The sequence below is a fragment of the Gymnoscopelus braueri genome (genome assembly GCF_963280865.1).
Source record: "Gymnoscopelus braueri genome assembly, chromosome: 4".
Lineage (NCBI taxonomy): Eukaryota > Metazoa > Chordata > Actinopteri > Myctophiformes > Myctophidae > Gymnoscopelus > Gymnoscopelus braueri.
The window spans coordinates 6,008,870-6,024,201 of record NC_137605.1 but is presented as its reverse complement, the minus strand read 5'-3'; the positions used below and the strand labels follow the sequence as shown (position 1 = coordinate 6,024,201).

Below are 15,332 nucleotides of genomic sequence, written 5' to 3'. Positions count from 1 at the left end.
GGTCTAGATACAGTACAGTGGTCTCTAGATGCAGTACAGTGATCTCGTGCAGCTATAGATACAGCTGCATAAAGTGGTCTCCTTTTTTTACAATAGGCGGAAATTACATATTTGTACTGCATGCAGAAAACTGCATGGTTCTTGCCCAAAACTGCATGAGATCGGCACAAATGTGGCATTTCTGTACAGACGAGGCTTGTAGGTATCCATGTACCCCATTTCAATTCACTTATAACGAGGTGACAGCTCAAGGGACCATTTGGAAAATGGTGATGGCCGTTTTTCCCCTCACCAAAATGTTGTCTAACTTTGAATCATTAGGTATTTAGCCCCCTTCCCGACAAGGTAGCATGACAAGGTTGGCCCCATTAGAAACCTGAGGTTGTCTAGAATCAAATGGTATCTCAATCTTTGGGCTACGTCTAAATTTGAGCGTGCCACAGTCTCCGAAAAAGCGTTCCAGCCAGCAATCCTGCAGGTCTCATAGGGGTAATAAAACATTGAAAAAAACACACTTTGGACCACTTTTTTTCTTGGGATCATCAAAATCCCTATATTAGAGGTCCTATGGATGCAAAAATCCAAACTAGAAAAAAAAAAAAAGAGGGTGCGCGTGGACCCCTCCTAGGGCCTCTACTATTCATTTTACGACATTGTCTGTAGGCATCTCTGTCGTCCATCCAATCATCACAGTGAGGACATGACCACAGTATTTTATTTCCTTACATATTATGAGAGGACTATCACACAATTGAAAAGCAGGGAAAGATAATTTCCTTTTTGCAAGCGAATCAGCTCTCATTGTGTTCCCCTTTGTCTTAATAAAACAAAGAGCATGTTAAAGTTTAGCATTAATTTGTTTGTTTTTTAGGCTCAAGCAAAACCCACTGTCCAGGCCTACCTGCCTCAGACCAGATCAGAGTTTAAAGGCCTCTCTGGGGCCTTTAAACTGGGGTACATTCTCAACATTAATCATCATAGTAATTGGTATATGATCAGAAGTGGCTAGCCCATACCAAAGCCATGGCCCATACATAATCTCTATATTATCCAGGGAGGCATGAGCATATGCTGTAGACATACAATAATATACAACTCATTGTGAAAAAAAGGTATAACACCAAACATCATTGACATTGCTATGATGGGAAACGCCCTGCAGGGGTCCATAAAGGTCTTAATGAATTAAGAGCTTATTTCTCTTTGCCATATTTTCAGATGTCATGCATGACTCATCACTCATCATGACAGGAGAATAAAAGGATGACACGACATGATTACATCATACCAGTGTATATAAGGAATGTGGATTCACAAATCATTTGGATGATTGAGCTACACCAAAGAGAACATCTGAGCTTTAAGACTTTCCACCTGGAACTATATACCTAGAACGGTAGAACCGCTGCTGTATTTCTCCATCTGGCGCCATGATAAGACGGACGTTCATCCTCCTTTCTGCTATTGTTGGCAGCATCATCATCATTATCAACATGGCTACTAACAATGTTTCTGAAACATGCCTCTGCTCTACCCAGAGCATCACCCCTCTCATTAACAGCGAGCACCTATTGGTTTCAGCCTATATGGACAACAGGGTGAAGGGGTGGGATGTGCGCATCATTGCTATAGTCAGGACAGACTCCATGGTGCCGCTCCACTGTGTTTTCTGCTGTGGTGGCGACTTGTCTGACCAGAGCACTCTGGCTAGCCTTCACGGAAACATGGGTTTTGGTTTTCCCTTTGAGACCAAGTTTGTCTTGTGTCGGGTTCCGTCAACTTGCAAAAATCCAACTCACATAGCCCTCTCAATTCAGCCAGACAGCAGGAAGGAAGCAGGGCAGCAGAGCTTCCTGCCTATACTCAATCAGAAGACGGGTGGGACAGAGCAGGCAATAATGCCTCAGTTTGACTTCACAGTCTGCCTCTCTACCCTGTATGGTGACTATAACAACGTGCTTCAGTTCACACAGGCCCTTGAGATGTACAGACTGCTGGGCGTGGACAGAGTGATGGTTTACAACACCAGCTGTGGTCCAGATCTCGACCGCTTGTTGCACAGTTACAGCGAGGAGGGTTTCGTAGAGATGGTTCCCTGGCCTATTGACACACACCTCACTCCATCGAGGGGATGGATATATAAAGAGCACGGAGTGGGAGACCTGCACTACTATGGCCAGATGGCCACACTCCATGACTGCATGTACAGAAATATGGAGCGCTCTCGCTATGTCTTATTGCATGACATTGACGAAATTATCGTACCGTACCATCACGACAACCTGACGGCTCTGATGAGCCAGCTCAAAAAGCAGGAACCAAAGGCAGGGGTGTTCAAGTTTCGAATGGACTTATTTCCAACTGACCATGTTCAAACCTTCCACCCTCCCCAGTGGCAAGGCGTGCCAGGAATAAATATTCTGGAGCACATCTATAGACACAACCAAATACATGAGGGCAAGTATGGCGAGTACAAGATGATAGTTCAGCCGAGGATGATGGAGGAGATATCAGTGCACCTTCCGGTAAAATACCTCGGGAATACTTTTGTTGTCCCTCCAGATATGGCTCGGATTATTCATGTCCGGGGTTGCTCGAAGCGTTTTACCAAACCGCCCAGTGACGACCCGAACTGCAAAGGGCAGCTGCACATTGACACCAGGCTGTGGCATTTTCATGAAGAGCTGATCGCCAGTGTGGACAAGGCTCTGAGGAGAATAGGGATGCTGAAGACAAAAGCAGAGCTGCCAAGTCTCACCCTTAGTGAAGATGACGGCACGAAAGAAACAACAAAAAGAATGCAACGCACAAGCCGGTACTGATGAGGAAGGCCAGAGCGGGCCCTCGTCTTCGCCTGGGAAAGGGACCGCGGGACACGGGCTCCACTGACCCGTCTACAAATGTGGTGCTGGACGCTCTGAAAGCTTTACGCTCCGAGTTACACTCAGTTAAAGCGGATATCTGTGCTAAAATAGATGAAAGGATTGCTGACGTTACAACAGCGCTGAGAGCCGAAATCGGTTCTCTGAAAAGTGAAATGGAGACGAGTATTTCCACACTAAAAGTACAAACTGGACTCACATGGGTCCGTGTATTTTTCAGCCATTTGAATTTTTATTATATTTGATAAAAGAAATTCGGAAAACGGTCTGTTTTCTACGGAGCCCCTAAAGTGACATAGTGCAGATTTTTTTTTATGTCGTGCGAATGTCATATATGGCGTGGCCACGTCTTATTAGGCGTGCGCTCGAGATCCTTGTGTCGTTCAAACGTCTTAATAAGGCGCGCGCTCGAGATCCTTATGTCGTTCAAACGTCTTAATAAGGCGCGCGCTCGAGATCCTTATGTCGTTCAAACGTCTTAATAAGAAGTGCGCTCGAGATCCTTATGTCGTTCAAACGTCTTAACTCATTTAGTGCCACTGGACGTAAAATACGTCCAATGTAATAAGCCCTGTGTCACAGGACGTAAAATACGTCCGGGAAAAAAAATGTTCAGAACCCAAGATATGATGATTTGAAAATGTTCTGCTCCATTCACTTCTTGTTTAACTTCTTACTGAAAAAGGCTGTAACTCGGCTCCTAAGCACTTTTTTTTTTACAATGAATTTTGGCTGTGGCACTGAATGTTTTTTTTTTTTACAATGAATTTTGGCCAGTGGCACTGAATGAGTTAATAAGGCGTGCGCTCGAGATCCTTATGTCGTTCAAACGTCTTAATAAGGAGTGCGCTCGAGATCCTTATGTCGTTCAAACGTCTTAATAAAGCGTGGATTTACTTGGATTATGCAATATAATAGCCTGTGCGTTTATCCTATTCTTTATTATGGTGAATGAATTGATGCTATTATTATAATACTAATAATTATTATTATCGTTTTGTCCTTGTTGGTGTACAGTTGGTTCTGGTTGCAATGGATACAGTAGCTGTCGGGCCGGGCGCACAACGGCGCAGAATGGCAACATTCAGATCAGGCTCTCTCTCTCTCTGCTAATTCTCAACGAAAATCTGTGATTCTAATTTTCCTATGATCAGCAGAAGTGAGAGTGTCAATTCCTTGATCAAATATGGTTTTATTCAAAGGAAATCAAAGGCTACAGCTTATGGAGCCAACATCTGTAAAGTGTCCAAGCAAAAAAATAAAATAACGGATTACAATAATATAACATTCCCTATTATCAGTAACATGTAGGTGATACCTATGTCTATCAAATATGGTTTCATTGAAAGGCAATCAAAGGCTAGATCAAGCTTAGAAAGCAAACATCGGGTAATATCCGACGCTACGGCTGTGGGAGCGCTGCAGAGTGAGACTATAGGACACTCATTTATGACATTGTGCCGTTTGTTCAACACTCAACTCTTAGCAACAACGTTTATTTTCATACAATAGGCCTATAGATTACATTTCAATATTAAAAGTAAATAGAAAAACAACATTTCTGGGTCCAATTAGTCTATTTTTGTAATAGAGAGGAATGGTCACATATTCCCACCTATAAACATGTTTTTGCCCAATGCTGACAGCAGGTGGTTTCATGAATAGACAATATTTTGGACCAATTAGAAATATATACAGCCAGCGAAACTCTTTCTTTTCGGTTCTTCATGTCGTAAAATCGGGGTGTTTCCAGAATATTTAAGGGCGTGTTATTTAAATGACGCTCGTTTTCAGACGTGAGATTTATCAAAGCTCCGACCTGATGTACGCCAGGATTGGCTGTGTAGGATTCGTTGATAAATGTGACTTCGACGTTGGTGTACGGCCGAATATATGGAAAAATATAAGCCGGTTTATACGCTCCGTTGATAAATGAGGGCCAGTAGGCCTACTTGGGTAAATGTACCCCGTTACTTTACACCATTGGTCTGCATGCTTTAGTCCCTCTAACAGCGGATTAATTTAAGATTAACAGAGCCTTCATTAGTATCATTGGCAACACCTGTGAAGGAAGTGATAATATGGCTGCTGTGCACATAGGGCCTAAAAGCAAAATGTGTTTGACCTTTTGTAACTACGTATCTCTGTGACAGTAGTATTTTCATGCTGCCATACCTGAAAAATATGTACAGGGCAAGGTCCGAGCCAGAAAATGACATGAGACTCCACTATTAGCCAAGAAGAGACAAACATGGACCACCCGTGATCATGTCATGGGCCACTAGTTGAGAAACAGTTCACTCAATGACATGATGACCTAAGATGACTCGTCAATGCTGCTGACAGCAGTTACTGGAACTTCCCAGAAAAGGGAATTGGAATCTCAAGAAGTGCAATTGTGGCCTGCAGGTCATCATTATTAGGAAATGTGCCCATATAATAGCATGTGTCTTATCGGTTAACCTGAGTTATAGAAATATAGAAAAGCTGGATGAAGTAAGAGACATTCCGGCACAGAATATCTTGTTCACATGGAGGTCCAGACACTGCAGACAGGTTCCAGCTAGTCAACTGCTGCAGTCCGTCAAAGAGCTCTGCATGTTGAAACATCTTGTCTGAAATTCAGGGTTTTTCTCCAATAGGCTCTATGCACAGCAACCATATTGGACGGAAATTGGGCCTCTTCCTTACTTCCTTCACAGGTGTTACCAATGATACTAATGAGGGCTCTGTTCCATTTAGTGTAGCAAGGTGGTTCTCAAACCTTTTAATTTCTAGGACCCCATAACTCTGAGAGTGTACAAATGGAACCAAATGGACCCATGTACACTCTCAGAGTTACACACCCGCAAGGGACCATTTGGAACCCCCTCAAGTGTTTCCAGTGAGCCAACGTGCACAATATCAGCACCCTGACTCTGTTTGACCAGAATGGAAGAGAGCCTTCATTAGTATCATTGGTAACACCTGTGAAGGAATTAAGAAGAGGCCCAATTTCTTTCCAATATAGCTGCTGTGCATAGAGCCTATAACCTCAGTGCATTCAGTTGCCTAGAACTGGATAATTGATTGAGGTCATGTGATCAGTGACATATGCAAGGTGTACTTTTGGCTCCGGCCCCTCAGCCAAAAGTACACCTTGCGTAGTGGGGGGGGGGGGGGGGGGCTCTTTTCTTATTTCCACACAACAGTTCTAAGGTGTATTAAAGACATAGTTCAATGTTGAAAATAAGTGGTATTCCCCTTTAAGACCTGAGGCCAATTCTACAAATGCCCTCTAAATCAGTAGCTCTCTCTTTCAAGATTTTTCTAAAATGTAGAAAAATAGCAGATGTACAAGCTCACAGCTTGTATATCTGCTATTTTTTATATAGTATTTTATATAGCCATCGCAAAAATGACATAGCTTCAAGATTCAAAGACTTCTGAGTTTCTTCTGAGTTTCTGGGTCCATCTCTGTTGAGCAGGTATTATCGCTGAGGGTGGTTCTTAAAAATAGCAGATGTGCAAGCTCACAGTGTGTCACTTTGTGCCATGCTGCAAGCTTGTACATCTGCTATTTTTTATCCTTTTTGAAAAATCTTGAAAGTGTGTTTCAAGTCTTCTGGTGGTCCCTGGCACAAAATATTTTCAGTTCAGCATTCTCTCTCTCGCTCTCGCTCTCTCTCGAGTTCAGTACAAGGGCATATGATGTGGTGTTCTAGAACGAAGGTACATAAACATACAGATAAGCGGTATTCACGTATCATGGTCGTTTGATTTGTATCCTCTGGGTTCACATGTCATCTCCGGAACTCTGTGTCGCCCATAAAAGCACAATGGTTTATTTAAAATGAGATCCCCACGCACTCAAATCATGATGAATTGTTGGCACCGAAGTCGTGGAACAACCTTCCTTTGCTTTGGGATTTTTAAAACCATGCTAAAAGCTCAAATAACTTTCAAATAGCCTAGGTATAAAATAGGGCTAAACTGGTTAATGTATGTTTCACAATATCTGTGTGGTCTGTCTGTCTGTCTGTCTGTCTGTCTGTCTGTCTGTCTGTCTGTCGGTCTGTCTGTGTGGGTGGTCTCTCTGTCGGTCTGTCTGTCTGTGTGGTCTGTCTGTCTGTCTGTCTGTCTGTCTGTGTGGTCTGTCTGTCTGTCTGTCTGTCTGTCTGTCTGTCTGTCTGTCTGTCTGTCTGTCTGTCTGTCTGTCTGTCTGTCTCTCTCTCTCTCTCTCTCTCTCTCTCTCTCTCTCTCTCTCTCTCTCTCTCTCTCTGTTTACAGGTAAATGGAGAGGACATTCTGTTCTGTGTGTTACCAGTCAAGTGAGGGAGGAAAGGGTTCAAGTATGTAATAGCAAAGTATTTTTTGGACCTCTCTGTAGTGGCCATAACTATCTGAGAACAACTGGAGTTTATGCAGTCCATACTGCAGGCCCTCTGCCAGTGTGTGGGAGCAGTCAGACATCATTTCAGGAACCCTGGCTCCGGTTCAAGGCCACAATGTGTGAATAGCCCTGCCTGGGTCTCATTTGTTGATATTTTAAAAAGTATTTGTGGGGTCCTCCTCCCTGTCGTTCAAGAGCAGTGGTGGAAAAAGTACTCAAATGTTTTACTTAAGTAAAAGTATCAATACTGCAATGTAGAAATACTCCGTTATAAGTAAAAGTCTGGAATTCAGAATTTACTTGAGTAAAAGAACAAAAGTATTGGTATCAAAATGTACTTAAAGTACCAAAAGTGAAAGTACTAAAATGTTTGAAAATAGCCGATCAACAAGCTCACAACGCGTCGCGATACGACGAGTTCTGAGCTTGTAGATCGTTTATTTTCAAATAGCCAAGGTGTAAAATAGGGCTAAAGTGGTTCATGTATGTCTTATAATGTAATAATCTAGATCTAGAAAGTAACTAGTAACTAAAGTTTTCAAATAATTGTAGTGGAGTAAAAGTACAATATTTGCCTCTGAGATGTAGTGGAGTAGAAGTAAAAGTATAGACAATTGGAAATCCTCCAGTAAAGTAAAATGACTTCAAAATTGTACTCACGTACAGGACTTGAGTAAATGTACTTAGTTACTTTACACCACTGGTCAGCAGTCAGCCCATATGGAATAATGCATGACCAAATTATTTTTAGGGCCTTGGAGGTAGGCTGTAAGGATCATGACATAAAAAAAATCAACAATGGAACACATGAATAAAAAAGGATCTGTTTGCCTTTCAGGCTTAAAAGGAAAATTGCACAGGGCCAGGGGAGATGTGATAAATAACTATTATATTGTATTGAAGACAGTTCGTACACAAAGCACCAACAGAACTTCCCTAAAGTGGCTAACTGCGTGGGTATCAATATTTAATGAATGAAAAGTGCAAGAGCTTGTGACTAAATAAGTCCATTGGGTCAACTGGAGCACAGGTTCTCTATTTCCTGAAAGGTAAAGATTCTCTGCATACAAGGTTTCCACCTAACTTCCACTTAAATGTAGACAATACTTTGTATATATACAAATAAAATGATTTCAAAACAGGGCTAGCCTTCCGGTTGGCGAGAGGAGTGTGGGGTGAGATATACTGACACATACGTGCTGGAGCTGTGCTCTTTCATCAAGCTTTAGAGTGGAAAGGCACAACGGAATACACTGACACAGTCGAGGCCATTGGTGAGAAACGTAAGCCTCCAAAGGAGCTAAAGAATCAGCTACAAGCAGTCAACACGTCAAGAATACAAATGTAGCTATTAAGTCATATTAATATCAGAGGAATTGGGGCCACCTTTGAGGTCAAAAGCAGCTTTGATGTTCATTTAATATATTCTTCCTGTGAAACGTTTTCCCTACAAGACATTATGTAACGTCTCAGCTTTAGATAAAAACGTATCCAAAAAGCACAATGAAGAGTTAACGTCTGTTATGAGCAGCCACAGTAAATGATAGCCGTGATAGTGAAGATTTTAGTCAGAATCTTGTACTATGCTCGTGGTTTCCACTCCCTTTGCTGGTTATTTTAGGGGTGCAAATATTTCATTTTTTTCAGTAACATTCCAGCTGGGTTTCTTTTGATATCAAGTGACTTCTATATTCAGTGTTCTCGTGTCTATTGAGCACAATGTTCATTGTGCGTCGTTCAAGGATTACAAAAAAATCCTGCAACTTAAAATGGGTTTGCTTGTACAGTACTGTATCTTATTGTGAGAACCATGAACAAACCCTGCCTGAATAAACTTAGACTACTACATAAAATGTAAAGGTGTGTGCAGCTACTCATTATTTTAATCCACAGTTATAAAAAATACAAATATACTAGGGAAAGAAAGTTATTATGTTATGTTGTTATTGAACAATGTGTTGTAGACCAGGCCCATTGCAAGTTGCTGTACTCTGTCCTCTACCCTGAGCCATCCCACCCTAGCAAAATGAGCAGGGGTTAGATGAGTTGTAGGAGTGAGGCCAAGCAGTGGGATGTCTGGAGCCTTATATGTCTGTTATTGTCCTGTATGTGCAGTGGTGGAAAAAGTACTCAAATTCTTTACTTAAGTAAAAGTACCAATATTGCAATGTAAAAAATACTCTGTTACAAGTAAAAGTCGAGAATTAAAAATTTACTTGAGTAAAAGTACAAAAGTATTGGCATCAAAATGTACTTAAAGTACCAAAAGTAAAAGTACAAAATATTTGAAAATAGCCGATCTACAAGCTCACAGCGTTGTGAGCTTGTAGATCTGCTATTTTCAAATAGCCTATGTATAAAATAGGGCTAAAGTGGTTACTGTAGGTTTCATTATATCATAGTTTATATCTGAAAAGTAACTAGTAACTAAAGTTTTCAAGTAAATGTAGTGGAGTAAAAGTACAATATTTGCCTCTGAGATGTAGTGGAGTAGAAGTAAAAGTATTGGAAATTGGAAATACTCAAGTAAAGTACAAATACCTCAAAATTGTACTTAAGTACAGTACTTGAGTAAATGTACTTAGTTACTTTCCACCACTGTGTATGTGTTGTTACTGGCAGAGCTGTGCAACATTTATTTGCCTCTTCTCTTGGCCAGTTCACACTCGTAAAAGAGACTTCAGTCTCAATGTGTTTTTTACTGGTTAAATAAAGGTAAAAAAAAAAGAAGACATTACAACATGTGCACATGTTTATCCTTTATCCAAAGTCCTTTACAATGTGCATTTACATTCATCCATGACCCATACCCACAAACATGTGTTCGTTACAAACATGCACGTTACAAACATGCATGCACACTCAAACGTTTTTAATGTTTTTAACAGAGTGCACAAATGTAACCAAATGGACCCTTGCGTGTCCATTTGGTTACATTGTACACTCTCAGAGGTGCAGACCTGTAAGGGTCCATTATTTGGAACCCCCTCAAAGGGAGGGGGGGTCCCTGGACCCCACTTTGAGAACCACTATCAGTGACACGGGCATCAGTGACACGATTCAAAAGCTCTCCTATGAATGAGGCTTTGCTGCCACCTAGTGGAGACTGGGGCGAGTAGAGTAGATCAACATAGCGATCTGTCAAAGGGACATGATTGAGACTTCATGAATTGTTTCAGTTCATTATTATATGTTATTATTATATTATTATTAAACCATCATTGGAAACGTGATATTAGGGCAAGCAAACAAAACAAAAAATAATCCTAAAATAAAATAGACAGACAGGCAGACAGACAGACAGGCAGGCAGACAGACAGGCAGACAGACAGACAGGCAGGCAGGCAGACAGACAGACAGGCAGGCAGACAGACAGACAGGCAGACAGACAGACAGGCAGGCAGGCAGGCAGGCAGACAGACAGACAGACAGGCAGGCAGGCAGACAGACAGACAGACAGACAGACAGACAGACAGACAGACAGACAGACAGACAGACAGACAGGCAGGCAGGCAGACAGACAGACAGACAGACAGACAGACAGACAGACAGACAGACAGACAGACAGACAGACAGACAGACAGACAGGCAGACAGGCAGGCAGGCAGGCAGGCAGGCAGGCAGGCAGGCAGGCAGGCAGGCAGGCAGACAGGCAGGCAGGCAGGCAGGCAGGCAGGCAGACAGACAGGCAGGCAGGCAGGCAGGCAGGCAGGCAGGCAGGCAGGCAGGCAGACAGACAGACAGACAGACAGACAGACAGGCAGGCAGGCAGACAGACAGACAGACAGACAGACAGACAGACAGACAGACAGACAGACAGACAGACAGACAGACAGACAAGCAGGCAGGAAGTCAGGCAGGCAGGAAGGCAGATAGATGGAGACAAATACACACACGCGTGTGCGATCTGCGTGTGTGTGTGTCCGCACACGCACACGCTTACGCACACGCACACACAAAGGAGGCGATCACATTTGTTTGGCCTCCAGAGGGCACTGTCTTACTTCTTTGCTGTTTCTGTGTTCCGTTCCAGCTGTTGTGGTTTCTCTTGTTGGTTAGTTCAGTTGCAGGTCACACGCGGCGTTGCCATGTCGGCTTATTATAAGCGACTTTGGACTTGTTTTTCTGTAAAGTTGCTTATTTGGGCTTGTTTCTAAAGTGTAGTTGTTTGTTTAGGCTTGTTTCTAAAGTGTAGTTGCTTATTTGGGCTTGTTTTTGATTTATTGATTGATGCGTATTCAATCCATAGAAACATAGTGACAGACAAATATATGCTAAAGAACATTTTATGCCAGCCAGGGAGGGACCCCCATTCAAAATTGTTAAAATGCTAATTTAAAAAATATATATATATTTGAAAAAAAGCAGATCTACAAGCTCACAAGGAAGGCGCCGTATCACGACGCGTTGTGAGCTTTGTTGTAGATCTGCTATTTTCAAATATCCGATGCAAGTGCTGCCTGCATGTGGGCATTTGGGCTTGTTTTTCTCTCAAAACCTGGCAACACTGTATCACAACGCTGTGTTGCTGTCCCTCTACACGGATGGAAGGTAAAGGAGTGAGATCCACGTTTCTGATCACCAATCAAATAAATACTCACATTATAGCATGTAGTTTGTTGGACAGAATATAATATGATGTCAGGGGCGTTTGCTGTTGTGTTACTGCAGTGATTTGTAAAGAAGATGTTTTTTTTTATTTTCTTAAATTTGGTGGTTTTTTGGTCTAAGCTGGTCAGAAATCAGGATACAGGAAGAGTGGGCGTTTGAAAAGAGCAGATCTACAAGCTCACAAAGCGTCGCAAAACGACGCTTTGTGAGCTTGTAGATCTGCTCTTTTCAAATAGCTGAGGTATGTATGAAGTGGTTAAAGGGGCAGTTCACCCCCCAAATAACTTTTTTTCTATTGATTACTCACCCCATGGAGCCTTGAATTCATGGATATTCATTTGTTTTTGTCGCATTCCTTCCTTTATTATTTGATTATAATAAATTTAGCCCCATTGATTCCGGCTCTCCTACCGGAATCAATGGGGACACATTTATTATAATCAAATTATTGGCTTAGGAATGTGACAAAAACAAAAAAATATCTATGAATTCAAGGCTCCAGATGGTCAGTAATCAATAGAAAAAAAGTTATTTTGGGGGTGAACTACCCCTTTAATGCATGCTTTGTAATGATGATGATAATCTACATAGTAGCTAGTAACTAAAGTTTTCAAATAATTGTAGTGGAGTAAAAGTAAAATATTTGCCTAATATCTGCCTCTGAGATGTAGTGGAGTAGAAGTACTGAAAGTATATAGTACTTGAGTAAGTACTTGGTTACTTTACACCACTGGAAGTCTGGGCACCTCATGTGAAATTGACCTTTTTTTCCACCAAAATGTGGAAAAGGTTAAGAATAAAAGTATGCTTTGGGAAAGTGGTCTGAAATAATGTACCATGCTATAGCGTTGGATCAAGACCATCGTAGATAGATATGCCATGATAGTCTTGGTCTCTACCTTCCTAATAGTCTCTGGACATCCGCGCGCAAAGCCCGTACTTCTCTGTACATGTACAAAAAAATTATAATAAAGTAATGACCCTGTAGCCATGGATGTTAACTCGACATTCGGAACATGTGTGCACTGTATTAGTCCGTGTTTTTCAATAAATATTTGTTTTAATCCCGTCTGTGTTGGATTATGTCGGAAGTTCCCTGTATTCCTCTATGGGCGGTAGTGGCGGGGCGCATCTGGTGAAAGCCGGAATTACACTCAATGTAAACAGGAAGTAAACGAGGGGGGAAATGCCGTTCGGCCACAGACGGGATTAAAACACATATCTATTGAAAAATACGGACTAATACAGTGCAGAAAGATTCCGAATGCTGGGTTAACATTTGGGGTTACCGGGAATGTCTTTAAATGTTCATGATGTTCTCATTTCCATATGACATGAATACCAAGCTACAGACATAACATTACATTTAACCTTGTGATTGATATCAGCTCATCTTCAGCCAGTTGACTATTGTTTTCCATTTTATTTTCAGTGGATTCAACACACACAGATTCACTCTGAGCTCATCGCCAAGATGAGAAGCACTAATGGAGACAAATGTCCCATGTTGGCAGAGGAAGGTAGCGAATAAACTTAATACTATAAACCTTTAGCTTCCAGTGAGACATCAAATTGTGCCTTATTTTATTTATGTTAAAGGGATATTTCACTTTTTTTTAGAGAGCGTAATTTTATCGTCTACTCAGGCTTTGTTGGGGGAAAAAATACAATAAAATAGATAAATAAAATAAATGAAAAAAGTGATAAAAAAACACGGCCCATCACGTATTAGGAGGGCAGGGTGAGTAATTAGGACCAAGGACGGGTGTTTTTGATGAATCTAACATGGTTAAAATGGAGTTTGAAGTTACAATGGGTTTGTATAGGAAGAGGGCGTGTTGAATAAAATTAATATCAAATCTAAATACTGAATCAAGCAACTTAATCACTGTCTGGGGGGCTCAAAAGCCTGATTAGACCATAAAATGACCCAATTTCTTTTTTAAAGTGAAATATCCCCTTAACTAAATAAGAGAAGTGTTCTTCACCCCTGTTAAATCAGCCTATACTTGGTCCTCACCAATGCTAATTATAAGATGGCATCATTTCTGTCTACTCATTGGTGGGCCATGGACAGTTCATAAACGTGCCTACCAGTGACATCATCAATGGGGATTCTAATAGAAACTACAGCATTTCTCTTCCTGAAAAGTTAGCATGCTGAAATAAAAGTCATTGTTCTCACATAAAAAATAAAGAAAACAAGCCAATCCTGTTCGAAATGACCAAACCTGTTAGAACATGGGTGTAGTGCTCCTCTTAATACTTGTGTGTGTGTGTGTGTGTGTGTGTGTGTTTTCAGGTGGTCGTACAGAATCAATAGCAGTGGGTTCCAGCGACAGAAAGCTCAAAGAACAACCCAGAGTTGTTCTGACGATGTATGTGCCAGCAGAGGAACATCATTTCTGTAAGCTACATCACTCTATTCTCTGTCTCTGTTTACATCATCATTTTGGGGCGGCCATAGCTGAGTGGTTAGTGAGCCCGCCTGGGGAGCCAGAGGACCTGGTGTCCCAGGTATCAGGCCAGGCCAGGCCAGCATTGTGTCGATGAGTGTCCCTGAGCAAGACTCTTAACCCTTAATTGCTCCCCGAGCGCCACATATGGCTGCTCACTGCTCCTAGTTGTTCGGATCAGACCCTTCCTCACCCAGCAGTCAGTCCAGCTCCTTATCCAGACATCAGTCATATCCAACCTTGACTACTGTAACTCGCTCCTTACTGGCCTCCCGGCATGTGCACTTAAGCCTCTCCAAATGATCCAGAATGCCGCAGCACGCTTGGTCTTCAACCAGCCAAAATGTGCGCATGCCTCCGCCTTCTCCGCTCCCTCCATTGGCTCCCAGTTACTGCCCGCACAGAGTACAAAACACTGACGTTGGCCTACAAAGCAACCAAAGGTATGGCACCCCCATATCTTCAAAGCCTGATCCAACCCTACAACCCCTCCCGCTCACTCAGATCCGCTAACGCAGGGAAGCTGTCAGAACCTTCGCTAAAACATCAGGGACAACGCTCCACACGTCCCAGACTCTTCTCCCCTCTGGCTCCCAAACTGTGGAACGAATTCCCCATTGCAGCTAGAACCACAGGCTCATTCACAATCTTCCGCCATAATCTGAAGACTCAACCTCTTCAGACTCCACCTCAGCCCGTAGCACTTGCCGTAGCACTGGCCCTATAGCCTTCACGACCTTGCAGGCTTATGCAAAGGTTAAAATGTAATTTAGATAGTATGTTATGTAGGCAGATGCCAGGTTCATTTGTTGACCTGGACTCCTGTAGTTTCAATGTACAGATTATGTATTTTTTGGTATTATACTGTTTAGACTGATGATAGGTTCTTGGTTTACCTATGATCCTAGATTGCTATTTCTATGCATTCGATGTATTACCTTTTGTTTACCTTGATTACTGTAAACTGCTCTGGATTAAGAGTGTCTGCTAAATGCCTAAATTGTAATGAAT

The 15,332-nt window shown here is 42.1% G+C and overlaps 1 protein-coding gene across 1 annotated transcript in view; it reads left to right on the top strand.

Annotated features, from left to right (window-relative positions):
* Positions 1-15,332, top strand: part of LOC308083928 (uncharacterized protein) — a 68,765-nt gene that overhangs the window by 24,883 nt on the left and 28,550 nt on the right. The window lies entirely within an intron of this gene.